Source organism: Rhinolophus sinicus, chromosome 1 (assembly GCF_057876585.1).
Source record: "Rhinolophus sinicus isolate RSI-liver-muscle chromosome 1, RSI-T2T, whole genome shotgun sequence".
NCBI lineage: Eukaryota > Metazoa > Chordata > Mammalia > Chiroptera > Rhinolophidae > Rhinolophus > Rhinolophus sinicus.
Genome location: NC_142501.1, coordinates 71,869,961 through 71,884,580, shown reverse-complemented (window position 1 = coordinate 71,884,580; position 14,620 = coordinate 71,869,961).

Here is a 14,620-nt window from a genome sequence, read left to right as displayed (position 1 = left end):
TGATAAGTACTATGAAAGAAGAAATAAGAGTATAAAAGGGGCATCTGCCCAATGTTTGTGTTTCTGTGTGTGTGTGTCGGAGTGGGGGTGGGGTGTTAGGGAAAGAGTCCATAATGAAATAATATTGAATCTGAGGCATGAAGGATGAACTAAGTTAGCTAGATTAAAACCCTGAGGTGTAAGGGAGTGTCAATCAAGAGAGTGAGAAGTTTATAGGCAGAGGTAACAGCATGGGCAGAAGCCCTGTGTGGGAAAACCCATTGGAGGATATTATGTTAAAGAAACCAAAAATTGAAAATTGAGTTATCCATTCAACAACAATTAATTGGGTTTCTTGTAAGTACCAGGTTTTTGGATGAGAGGGAGCCCTCTATGGTTTGAGCATAGAGAACAAGGAGAAAAGGAAAAATATGTTAGTATTAAATCATTTGTCATTAGTAAACATACTATTTCCTAACAATTACAGCTGCTTTTCATAAAGCTCATAAATTATACCATTATAAATTGTTCTAGAAGTGCTCATCAGATAAAAGAGTCTTCAGGATTTTTCGCTTTGTTCTCTGCTCTTTTGAGTATAAAAGAGGCATTAGATTCTCTCCAAGGTTCTATTAGCTCATGTATCCACCAGAATTTCTCATGAACATGCCCATCATACATCCTTTAGGGAACTCTTTTGCAAGTTATTATATACGTTCTTGAGATAATTCACCTGGTTTAAGAGAATTGGCCTAATTTTAAGATGTTACTATGTCTCTTCAAATATCTTACGTTTTGTTTTTTGACTTCTTATTTTTGGTGTGTTTATTCTACTCTTTAAATATAGTCATTGACCTTGTAGAAGAATGCCAATGCAAAATGTAGTTAAGTTTCATTTTCTTATAATACATCAGCATTTCCTCAAGTTCCGTGGTTGTCTCTTCACTCCAAAAAATGAGAAAAGAAGTTGTTTTATTTGTCTTAAACAGTTTTGTAATTATGGAAAAAAACATCCTGAAAACATTCTGAAGTGCCAGTATTTTATCACTGTCACTAGTTTTCTTTTTTCACTGTCACATTTTTCTTTTTTAAATGGAGTGTATCAGAAAGCTTTTTTTTTTTTTTTGGTGGAAACATCAGTCTTATTGTTTTTGTCGCCTCCCTTCCCCCCCCACCCCCCCCATATTCTTTCTCATCAGTGCTTCCATAATGATGTAAGCACAATTATACTTTGTGGAGTATTTTGAAAACTCTTGAGATCTTCTCTCTTAGGTTCTGATAGCCTGACTCCATTTTTCACTTGGTTCTTAAACAAACCAATAAGATATATTTCCCTCGAAAAATTAAAGAATGTTGTCTGAATGGGCCCAAGGTTTTCTTTTGTTTTTATTTTAAAACTCTAAGGTAGTATTGTTTCCTGTCCCCAAGGTTATTGTCACTTCTGCTTTATCAACCAATTTTTCCTTCTTTGTTTTTATTAAGTTCAGAGTACCAATTTCCCAAGTTGCTTCCACTGCCCTCTAAGAAGTAAAATTGTCAGTAGAAACAATCTAGTTACTACTTTGATAGTCCAGGGCACTCCTACCAGGTTAGTGGCTTGAGAGCATATTTTTATAGTAGAAATATGGGTATGATGGGCAGAAATATTATGAGTAGAAATATTATGACAGTTAACTTACCTATAGTATACCACTATAACTTCTATTGTATTCTACTTAAAAAGTTATAGAACAAAGATAAGTTGTTCTTACTAGAGCCTGCAAGGTCCTACATGATCTGGACTCTCCAACTTCAACTCATACTAATCTGCTCACGTAGTTTAATTTTTAAAGCTTTCTATTAAAATATAGCTAACATACAATATTAAATTAGTTTCAGGTGTACACCATAGTTATTCAACATTTATATGCCAAAAGAAGTGTTCATCATAAGTCTAGCAACCATCCGACACTGTACCACACTATCACAATATTTTTAACTATATTCCCCATGTTGTACATTATATCTTCATGACTTATTTGTTTTATACCTGGAAATTTGAACCTCTTATTCCCCTTCACTATTTCCTTGCTTTAAAATTTTTTCAGTTACAATTGACATTCAATATTATTTTATATTAATTTCTGGTGAATAGTTTAATGGTTAGACATTTATATAATTTAAGAAGTGATCCCCCCTGACTAGTCTAGTACCCACCTGGCACTATACATAGTCATTACCATATTATTGACTATATTCCCTCTACTTACGTTACATCCCCATGGCTTATTTATAACTATCAATTTGTATTTTTTAATCCCTTCACCTTTTTCACCCTGCCCCCAACCATTCTCCCATCTGGCAATCATCAATATGTTCTCTGTATCTATGAGTTTGTTTTTGTTTTGTTTGTTTATTTTGTTCTTTAGATTCCACACATAAGTGAAATCACATTGCATCTGTTTTTCTCTGTCTGACATATTTCACTCAGCAAAATATCCTCTAGGTCAATCCATACCACTGCAGATGGCAAGAACCATTTCCTTCACTGGCCAAGCAATATTCCATTGTGTATATATGTACCACCTCCTCTTTATCCATTTATCCATTGACAGACACCCAGGCTGCCTCCACATCTTGACCATTGTAAACAATGCTACAATGAACATATGGATGCACATGTCCCCTTGAAGTAATGTTTCGGGTTTCTTCAGATAAATACCCAGAAGTGGGATTACTGGGTCCTTTTTTTTCTCTTGTTATAGACTTTGTTTTAAAGTCCATTTTGTCTGCTATAAGTATTGCTACCCCAGTTTTCTTTTTTTATATCCATTTTTATGAAGTTTCTTTTTCCACCCCTTTGCTTTCAGTCTGTGTGTGTCTTTCAATCTGAAGTGAGTCTCTTGTAGGCAGCATATGTGAAGGTCTTGTTTTCTTATCCATTTAACCACCCTATCTTTTGATTGGAGAATTTAATCTATTTGCATTGAAAGTAATTATTGACAAGATATGTAGTTGTTGCCATTTTATTATTCATATTTTTTCTTTTTTTTCTTTTCATCTTAGAGAAGTCCCTCTAACATTCCTTATAATACTGGTTTGGTGGTGATGAACTCCTTCAGCTTTTTCTTGTCTGTGAAGCTCTTTATTTGTCCTTTGATTCTAAATGATAGCTTTGCTGGGTAAGAGTAATCATGGTTGTAGGTCCTTTCTTTTCATCACTTTGAATATTTCCTGCCAGTTCCTTCTGGCATGCAAAGTTTCTGTTGAGAAACCAGCTGACAGTCTTATGGGGTCTCACTTGTAGGTAACTAACTGCTTTTCTCGTACTGCTTTAAAGATTCTCTCTTTGGCTGTAAACTTTGGCATTATAATTATGATGTGTCTTGCTGTGGGCCTCTTCAGGTTCATCTTATTTGGGACTCTCTGTGCTTCCTGGGCTTGTCTACCAATTTTGTTTGCCAGGTTAGGGAAGTTTTCCATCATTATTTCTTCAAATAGGTTTTCAATCCCTTGCTCTCTCTCTTCTTCTGGTGCTCCTATAATGCAAATGTTGGTGTTGTCCTAGAGACCCCTAAAACTATCCTCAGTTTTTGTTTTGGATTTTTTTTTTCTGTTCTGATTGGGTGTTTTATGCTACTTTGTCTCCCAAATCACTGATTCAATCCTCTGCGTCATCTAATCTGTTGATTCCCTGTAGTGTAGTCTCCATTTCAGGTATTGTATTCTTTATTTCTGACTGGTTCTTTTTTATGTTGTCTATCTCCATTTGTGATTTCTTATCTCTTTGTTGAAGTTCTCCCTGAGATCACTTAGCATCTTTATAACCAGTGTTTTGAACTCTGCATCTGGTAGACTGTTTGTCTCCATTTTGTTTAGTTCTTTTTCTGGAGCTTTGTTCTGTTCTCACATTTAGAATATGTTTCTTTGTCTCCCTGTTTTAGCTGCCTCCCTGTGTTTGTTTCTATGTATTAGGTAGGGCTGCTATGCCTCCCAGTCTTAGTAGAGTGGCCTTATGTAGTAGGTGTCCTTTTTTTAGTTATGATCTGCTAACACAGTATCCTTTTTGCTTCCTAGGGGGCATTTATTTATTTACCTCCCTCTAGCTGGAGACTGTTTTCCCAACACTCTGCACAAACAGTTCCTAATTAATCTTTAAGTTTGTGCTTAACATTTACTATTCTATAAAAACCTGTTGTTTATTTCCTTCATACCACTTATTATAATCTGAAGTTATTATAGTTATTTATGTGTTTGTTTATTGTACACCAATAAGAAAGTAAATGCTAAGTAGTAAAGAAAACTTTTGTGTCTTTTCATTATTGTATGGTCATGCATAGTCAATCCTCAATAAATAATTTTTAAATAGGTGAATAAAAGGTAACCTGAAATATTAAGTTATTTGCAAAAATGAATTAATTCATTAAAAATCAATTAAATGAGAGAAAACTTTTTAAAAAGTTGTTGAGCAGTTCTTTGTTGTACATAATTAGCAAATCAGAATAGCCACTTCATACCTTATAAGGTCATAGATAAGTGATTCTAGTAATAGCAGGCAAAGAAATGCAGGTCATCTAGAACACCTAGAAAATGGACAAAATATAAAAACAAAGTTGCTTGAAAGCACAGAAAAATCAACAAGATAGTGAAGAATTATGAAGCAATGAGTCAGGAATAGAGAGAAACTCACAGGTGAATTTGACATTAGCTATCCCCTTCACTGGGGATATCGGCCAATTCTGAGAAAGAGGTCTCTGAGGATATGCGCGAACAAGCTTGAAACAGCCTTCTGGGACAATAGGGAAAAATTGATACGTAGGATTTATTAAGATGGAATAGCACTGGCAAATCTCCCACCTTTAGGTTCCAATTTGAAAAACTACACCCTAAAATAAGGTTGAACCAGAAGTAGTAAAGCCCTTCAAGCAATCTGGATGTTATCCAAGACAGAACATAACAACCTGGTGAGTGGGTGTTCCATTGGACTTCCAATCTCATAATTTTATAATTTTCATAATTTCTGGATATCAGGAATTCAGCTAAAAGACAAGCTTTAAAAAATGTAGACCCTGGTTTTAGTTACATAGTAATAATAAATACTTATTGATGTGTTGGTTTGCAACATTGGGAACTTCCCTGGGTGAAATCAGAAACTGGCCTCTACAAATGGAGGGCAAGGAAAGACCAACGAAAGAAGCAGACTTACTAAGCAAGGAAACTTACAAAGCAGGCTTGTCTTGGGTAACTGCAGAGGAGTAGATCTCCTCTTCCTTCTGCCCCCTAGAAACTTAAAAATATAAGTTGCCTGGGTTCGGATCCATACACAGTTCAGAGGTTCTCACCAACACATTGCTCTTTCAAGGCTGTGTCCTTGAAAACGGCTCCCACTGTAGGAATGGTGGGTAGAATGTACATTTCAAGTACAGAGGAGGGGGATGAGGATCTTCCTATTGTCTGGGTCCAACTCTCTGGTCAGCCATGGGTAACGTCCTATCAATGACCTCCTCGAATACAGTAACAATCTCTATGCCCATATTTCATTTCGTTTATTGCTTACAAAAACACCATGAGCAAGTACTAATATGATCCTTACTTGATAGATTTAGAGGTTAATAACTAGAGAGGTCAACTTTTCCAAGGCTGTACAATTAAAGAATGAAAGAGATGGGTTGAAACAAGTATAGTGTATATGAACCAAGAACATATTTCAATCACTAGGCTGCATTTTCTTTAATAAATTTAAAAATGTTTTTATTTTTCCACCTATTGTTTGTTTCTTTTCTATCACACCTGGTTTCATTAATCACGTTTTGTTTTGTTTTTTTCCTTCTATTTCCTTTTAGTTAAAAATCACTTTACTATTATTTAGACATTACTTAGCAGATTACAATATGTAACTTCCATTTATTTAAATATAATATAAATTAGTACATTTTACCATATATCAAACATCCGAAAGACAGCAGAACATGTAAATTCTATATATCACCTATATTTTATGGTAGTTTTATTTGTTTTTAATTCTATATACATTTTAGACAGCTATTATTATTATTACTATTAATTTATAAAGTCAACATTCATTTGGATTTAGTTAACATATTTACTCTTCTCATTGCTCTATATTTATTTCTCTCTTCCCATGTTTCCATCTGGGATTAATTTGCTTATGCCCAAATGACTTCTTTTATTTCTTTCAGGTGGATCTTCTATTGACAAATTCTCTTCGGGGTGTGTGTGTATGAAAATATATTTGTTTCAGCTTCATTTTTAGAAGACATTTTTGTTATAAATAGAATTCTAGGTTTGCAGTTATTTTCTTTTAATAATGGAATTTTATGTATTTTATCTTTATAGCATCCATTGTTTCTGTTTACGATTCAGCTTTTGGCTTTATGACTCATTCAAAGGGACTTTGTTTATTTTTTTTTTGGCTACATGTAAATATTTTCTTTGCCTCTGCTCTTTAGCAGTTTTACCCTGACATGCCGAGATATGCTTATTTTATTAATCCTTCTTGGGATATAGGAGTACTTGAATCTGTGGCTTAGCGTTTTTACAGTTTTGGAATATTGTCAACTACTACATATTTAAATATTGCTTCTGCCCAATTATTTCTCTATTTCCCTTCAGGGATTTTAACATTAATATTAGACCTTTTATAGTGTCCTGTATATCTCCTGTATTTGTCATTTTTTATTCCTTTTTCCTATACGTCTCTCAGTCTTGATATTTCTACTAACTGGCTAATGTTCAATTTCACTAATGATTCATCAGCTGTGCCTAATGTCCTGTTACACTAATGTAATAATTTCTTAATTTCAGTAATTATGTGTTTCCTTTCTAAAATTCCTCATGTTGCAGCAACTAATATGAAATAATTCAGACAAAGGTTGTCAATGAATGGTAAAACAATAAAATATTGGGGAAAATAATTTTCATGTAATCTTAAAGAATTATCCACAGATTACTTACTAATTATAACAGTCAAAATGTACCTTTACATGAAGAGACTTGGTTGTCATTTGATTACCAAATGACCAACTTAGCATCATCAGTTGCAGGACAGCTGGCTTTTGCATGTCTTCAGATATGATACAATTAAAAAAGTACATTATATCTTCTATGTAGTATTCTTTCCAAAAATGTTTAGTTGAATCTAATAATGAGGGAATAATCAGACAAATTCAGAATGTGGGACACCCTGCAATACAAATGGCCTGGCCTCTTTGAAAACATCATGAGAAACAAAGGAATGGCATTAAGTTCAAGATGAAAAGAGATTAAAGAGATAAAAAGAGATAAAAGAGGCATAATGAACACACCCAAATGTGTGAATATTGATTAGATCCTGGATGGGGAAAAATTCAATATGGAATATTTATTCGACATTATTGAATCATTGTTCATTTTCTTAGCTATTATGGACATATAAGAAAGTGTCTTCATAGGAAATAAATACTGACTTATTCAGAGATGAAGTGTTAAGTCATCTACAGCTTATTTTCAATTGAATCAGCAGAACACACACACACGTGTGTATGTATATATACATATATAATGTTAATATGTATACATAGAAATGTAATTAAATACATATATTTTATGAGTTAAGTTCAGTAACGAAATGAATGTAAAGTAATAAAACCATAATAAAGGATCTTCCTCCTTTCTAAATAAAGAGGATAAATTATGCTTCTTACACACCATTTACCAGGGCAGAAAATGTGGAAAGCATTCTATGTATCTTTTCTTATAATATTGAGAAGTAAATGTTTGAATCTAAGGGAATAATTGCTACATATCTTGAAAACGAACAACCAGAACATTTACCAGCTATAATACATATTAGAGATGAAATCTTAATGTTTTCATATGTTAAGTGACAGCTGCTACTTTTTTCTGGATGTAAAATGTCCAATCCGGGGAGTCTCTTATCTCTTCCAGGGTAGCATATGTGTAGTGGACATGTTATGGTATCACTTAGCAAATTATATTTCCAGCTGTCCTTTATTCTTTCATTTCATTTTTATTGCAAATATTTTTGCTCCAATAAAGTAATTGTGTCTTTATAAGAAGAGATTCAAGACTTTTATTTTGCTAGCCTAAGAATGGGGCTTCCAGGTACTCTTTCTTAGTAGGTTTTGCAAGTTATCAGCCTTGCCTATATTTTTTTAGTTCAGGAATGGCACGAAGATATTTCTGTATTGCTTTTCTTTCACTGTGTAATAGATTCTAGTATGATTCCCATGAGTTAGATTCTCTGGAAACATTTTCCTTAGTAAGAAAAAAAAATGCATGTGAAATTAACTTGCTTCTAAATCCTGGTGGAAGTGATAAAACTCAATATCTAATGATGCTCCCTTGTGATTTGGAGTCCACATTTCTAAGACTGGAACAAGCTACAATTAAATTTCTAGGTTCCCCTATTGCCTAGAGGGAGAGTTCATCTAAGCCGATCCAGGCATTGCTTTCTAGTAATTTCTTTATCACCTGCAATGACAACACAGCACATTTCATTCTCTTGTAACCATTGAAGTCAGAACCTTCTCCCTATGTCTAACACAAATCCCTAAACTTGTGGTTTCATTTGGTGTTCTATTTATTGTTCAGATGAGAAATAGTGAGAATTTATGAGATATTTTTGAATGAATAAAAATGCATAAACATTTGTTTTATAATGGACCTTTTCTCTGGTCTCCATCTACTGTTGCCATTGCTCAAGGTATGAGAGTAAAACATAAGGCAAGGTGGTGATTGATATAGTTGATGGGAGGAAGGTAGAGGAGTTTTAGAGCTAGAGAGCCTGGATTTTAGCTTATTTCTTTAATTTATAATTATACTTTCCCCAGATTACTAGGAGAAGTACAAGAAAAAAAGATTAGATTGTGGATAATTTTGCTTTTCTTGAAACCACAAAGATTCAAGGAAGGAAAAAAAAATAAAGTCATAAGTATCTTCAGTATCTCACCATTTGCAAAAGAGGGTTCTCTTTTTCCTTTTGACTTCTCCACTGCACATCCTCTATCTCATTAAAAAGTGACATCATGCCTTCTAGGATTCTGGATGACTGATGCAGAGTATAACCATGTCAAGACAGTCACCATGCAACAATGAATCCGAGCAGAGACTTGAATGACATAAAGGGCAATCCGGGAAAAGATCCATGAGGTTAGCATTTCTGGCGAAGGAAACAGTAAATGAAATGGTTCCAAGGTAAGAACTAGTTTAGTACATCAGTAGATAGAAATAAGATCACTCAGGCTGTAGCTTACATTTAGGTTGCAATATGGTAGGAACCCTTGTAGTTTCCACCACGATCTATTGGGTCTATTGCTTTTGAAGCCCCAAACTTCAATATAAAGTGTCCAACTGCCTTTGACTGCAATACTGTAGAAACTACATGGAGGCACCCTATAGAGAAAGATCCTGAGACTATGTTGATGGCAAACTCTGTCGAACACTGTTGATCCAGCCCACACCAATTCCAGTTTGTCCATCAGAGGCCACCGATATCGGAAAGAAATGACCCAGGTGTGGTGGACAGAGACATATTAAGGAACTTGGAATTTATCCTAAGTGCAAGAGATAGCTACTGAAAGGCAATAAAAAGGTCAGGGCACTTTGAGTATTTTTATTCTCTGAAAGACCATTTTGACAGCAGTACGCAGAATAGATTTTTCTATCAATATTGAAGGCAGAGAGCCCTGTTAGAGAGCTGTGGATATCAGGAAGGTAAAAGATGTTGACTGCTTGGACAGTTAAGAATGGAAGGAATTCAACAGACTTGAGAGATACTTAAGAGAAAGACTTTTCTGAACTTGGTAACAGAGTTGATCTTGGATATAAGATAGAAAAAGGATTGAGTCGTAAATGTTTTCCAAGTTTTTGGCTTGAGCATATAGATGCCACTCATAGATTTTAGAAGGTTGTTAGAAAGGCTGAAGAGGGGATTGAAGATAATAGATGATTAGTTTAGTTCCAGGTATTCTGTTTGCTATGCCTTTGGGACAACTTGTTTCTTTGAGTTATCGTCTTTGATTATGCTTTTTAACTTGGTTTTACTGTCAATTACTTTATTTTTAGTCATCGCCTAAAAGGGAACAAAATAATTTAAATTTTTATTAGTAAAAGCATAAAGTATTGTCTTCTTTAGGATTAGAGAGGAGTGTGTATTGTGAGTATTCTCTTGGTTTATATTTCATTCAAAAATTGTGGGAACCATCACAGTAATGAAATAAAACCAACCAAAGATGCTCTTAAATCTATTTAATTAAATGTAAAAGTTTAATTATGGCAATAAAAAGATTCAGGACAGCCAGAGAATACTGGACTTTTGAAGATTATGTAACTAAATATGGAATTAAAATTGATTTTTTTTTTCCTGACAGAAATTCAAAAAGTGTTTTACATATCTTGGAAACAATTAACTGTGTGTTTTGGCATGTGGCTTTACATTTTCGTTGAGAGGTTGTTTTGTCATGCTAATTTATACTGGAGTTTTAAATTATTTTTCATTTCTGTCCTCAAAATTGCATGATAGTCTATGCAATCCCATAGTTGGATTTCTGTAGAAAATAAATTGAAAAGCAGGTTTCCATGGTCTGGTGAAACGAGAGGAATTTCAATAATGTTTGTCTCTGTCTTGTTCCTCTTTAGAGCTGCTCGTTGCCCTGATGTTATTTTTACTTTTCCTCTATTCTGTTGGAAACCTGCACACAGTAGTTTTTCAAAAGCCTACTTTTCCACCTGTCTAGATGTCTTTCTAAAGAATGAAGCTAAACTGGTGCACTTATATTTGCTTTAGTTTTATTACAAGTTTCTTTCAGCTTTCTCATTCCTTGAGATCTTACTTTTATTTCCTGGGGAAAACAACCTGATTATTTTCAACCTTTTGCAGAACAATATTTGTGACTCATGGTTTCCATTCTTCTTCTTCTGTATTAAACAAATCCAAACACGGTCCTTTTAAAAACTGCTCTATTTACCTAGTTTGATTAGTGCTTTTATCATGTGCTGTTTATTAAACAGAAGGAGATACAGCTCGGAGATATTTTGACAAAGTGTTTTCTATTCACTAAACAATTGGTACACTTTGTTTGGTATTTAATTTTTGTCATGTCTTTTATCTTCTATTTCTTATTCAAATCACTGTGCTACATACTCGTGTATTCAAATCATGGCTCTCCCATTTACTCTGATTGGGTCACAGGCATTGGAAATAAACATCTGTGGGTATGAATGTTGCAAGCTGTCTCTTACAAGCTGTATGATACTGGGAAAATTATTTTAAAATTTCAGAGTCTCAGTCTCCTCATCAGTAAAATACTGGTGAAATCATGGGTTGAGCACCAGATAAGTTAAATCTAAAGTTCTTGGCATTTTATTTTACACTTAAGTACTTAAAAAGGTTTTGAATACTGCAATTACTATAATTTTTTTTTCTGTAATTGCTCTGAAAATCCCTTGTCTTGTATGGAGAAAATGAATATCTCAATTCTTGATTGTTAAACTTCTTGTCATGAATAATAAAATATGTAAATATGGTGTCTATAGCTTGTCCTTAATAAATGTTAGTTCTCTTCTTGCCCCACTCCTCCCTAGTATATTCTGCAGATGCAAAGTTCAGCTAATTTCTTGTCATATTTTTATAAACATTAACTTCAATACAGCTTCTTATGGATGTGTCATAAAATATAGGATGCTTTTTAAAAACACAGATTTCCAATGGCAGAAATTGGTGCAGACCAAATCAACTGAATCAGAAACTCAGGGTGGATCCTTTTGCATTTTGAAAAGCTTCTTGAGCAGATGATTATGTGTTGAAGAGTAGAGAGGAAAAGTGAGGCTGGAAAAGTATGCTGTAAGGGTCCAAATGCCAGACAAAGAAGTCATGATTTTATTGGCAAACCTTGGAAAAGATGTGAGCCAAATGAACTGAGAAGTTCACTGAGGTTGCAGCATGGGAATGTCACGCTAGAAAAGGAAGCCTAGAGGCAGTAAGTCACACTGATGCAATAGACCTAGCAAGGAGGGAAAAAGAAAGGCCTGAATTAAAGTGTACAAACGAGATGTTTTATAGGCTGACCTGAAAATGTTAACTAATGGATTTAATGAAAGGGAAACATGAAAAAGGAGGGATTAAAAACAAACAAAAAAGCTTCTCAGGGGAGTCTGATGCGCTTCAAAGCAAAGAACTCTACTATGATTGAGAGGCCTCAAAGACAATATAAGGGGAGGGAATCTATAAACATATATAATGTAGGTAAGTCACACATGTATGAAATAATAAGTACTAGAAGGCAGGAAAGTACTGAAAATACAGGTTACAAAATTTTAATGAAATGTCTTATGTAGCATCTGTAACTTATTAAGGAACAAGAACAATAGAAAACAATGTACATGTTATTGATATCTAACAATGTAACCCTTAGAGATAGAGCAAAACCTAGGAAAAACCCCTATATATTGCCCACTTTGTAAGTTATAATGACTTCAAGTAGTGTGGTGTGAATAATGGGCTGCTACATTTACTAAGGTTATCTATCATCTATCTGTCTATCTATCTATCTATCTATCTATCTATCTATCTATCTATCTGTCATCTGTCATCCATCTCTCATCTGTCATCATCTATTTAAATGAATAACTGGTGCAGAGGGCTATGATCCAGAATATTTCATATCAAGAGGGCCATTTTCAATTCTTGCTTTTTATGCTCCTCAGTCAAAATCATCCTACACTCACTGACAATTTTTCTCTTCCTTCAACTTAAAATGCCTTTTCTCAGTACTCATGCACATTAATTTTCTAAATATATAGTTAACTCAGGTTGGCTAAATGTCTATGTTATTATGCTTGATATTAGCCTCTGCCTTTCGACAACCAATGCACATATGTATTTCTTACAAATCAAATGACCAAGTTGTAAAATTAGTAATGCATGAATTCTTCATATGTATCTCTATCTTACATTGTCTCGAGTAACTACGTTGGGTAGTATAAAAAGTGTATTGAATAAAATAGGTCATTGAAAGATGGTTAATATACATATTTTTAAGTTAAAATAATTTGAGAAGAATGCAGACTTATTGTAAGGATTCTAGAATTTTGGTTTCATTACATCTGTATGGAATATCCAAATTTGAGCTAGTTTTGACCTCTGTACAAGACAGTCTGGAATAACAGATAGAGGCAGGATTATCATCAAAGGATATGGGTTATGATCCTGCTTCTGTCCAATATTAGCAGTGATTTGGGGGTGAGAGTTTTTCTTCATTTGACAATAAAAGTTACTTTTAGAAGATGCCTAAAATATGCCAGAAGTGTCCTTAAGTGTTTCATTGATTATGTGTCATTTAATCTCCATAGTAACTATACTGTCATCATCCGTATTCTATAGAAGAGGCAACTGAGGCTCAGGGAGTTGTGCAATTTTTTTTCTAGGTCAGGCATCTCGTGAGTGATATTTAGAAGATGAACTCCATTTTACCTGCCACCAAAGCCTGTGGAATTTGAAATTAACCACTGTAAAATATTCCCTCTCAAAAATTCATGAAATAAGGAAAATATATGTCATATATTGGTTTTCTTTTAGAATTCACAATACATGATATGAAGTGCTAGTTATTGTTAAGAGGGCAGGTAAGTAGGTGCAGATTTTTTACGTTTCAGATGAAGGGAATGTAGAGGATGAATCGGCTTGTATAACAAAAAATTCCAAAGCATGATATCTTAAATATAGTCTTTTATTTAGTTCATGATTCTGTGGGTCAGTGCCTTTGGGCTCGGTTCAGCTGGACAGTTTTTCTGAACACGTGCATGAGAGAGAGCAAGACAGTGTTGCTTTGGAGAGTTAACTAGCTGTCATTTAGGGACAGTGATGTTTTAACTATTGGGGAGCACTTTTTAAAATTCCTTACTCTATTATGTCCCCTGACTTGTTTCCTAGTACTATTTCTTATTGTACCAAAAAGGTGTGTGTGTGTCTGTGTGTGTGTGTGTGTGTGTGTGTGTGAGAGAGAGAGAGAGAGAGAGAGAGAGAGAGAGAGAGAGAGAGAGAGAGAGGTATCTTATCATCAAGCAGGCCAGTTAAGGCTTGTTCTCATAGTCCTGGGGTAGGGTTCCAAGAAAGAGAGAGAGAGCAGAAGCACTTAAGCCATTTTAAAGTCCAGGGCTTGAACTGGCACAACATTCACTTCATTCTATTGGCAAAAGCAAGTTATACAGTGTGGGGACAGAGCCAGGAGTTCAGTTTCCAGGCTCTTGGTCTCACATGGAAAGGTTCTGGCTCAGGTAGTAAATGGCCATCAACTGTGATTGGATGGCCATCAGCTGTGGCTAGTTGGCCGTCAGCTATAACCAGTGAGCCACTGGCCACTAATATAGCTACCATGGCTACACTAGCAGAAAATGGGGGCTAGCAAGAAGATGGTGGCTGAGTTAGCAAGCACGGATTGCAGTTAGCAAGTGGGGTTGGTTGGTTGGCAGAGAAGTGTATGGAAGGTTGCAGATCATGTGGATCCTGTTTCCTGTGTCTCTAACCCAGCCTCCAGCGAGAATATAGTGGTATGACTCCCCTATCTATGGCTCCGTAGGTATTCCTTTTTGACCTTACCATATCCTGCATTCTTATGTGGGGAGCGGGACTAGAAAACCCGCAGGC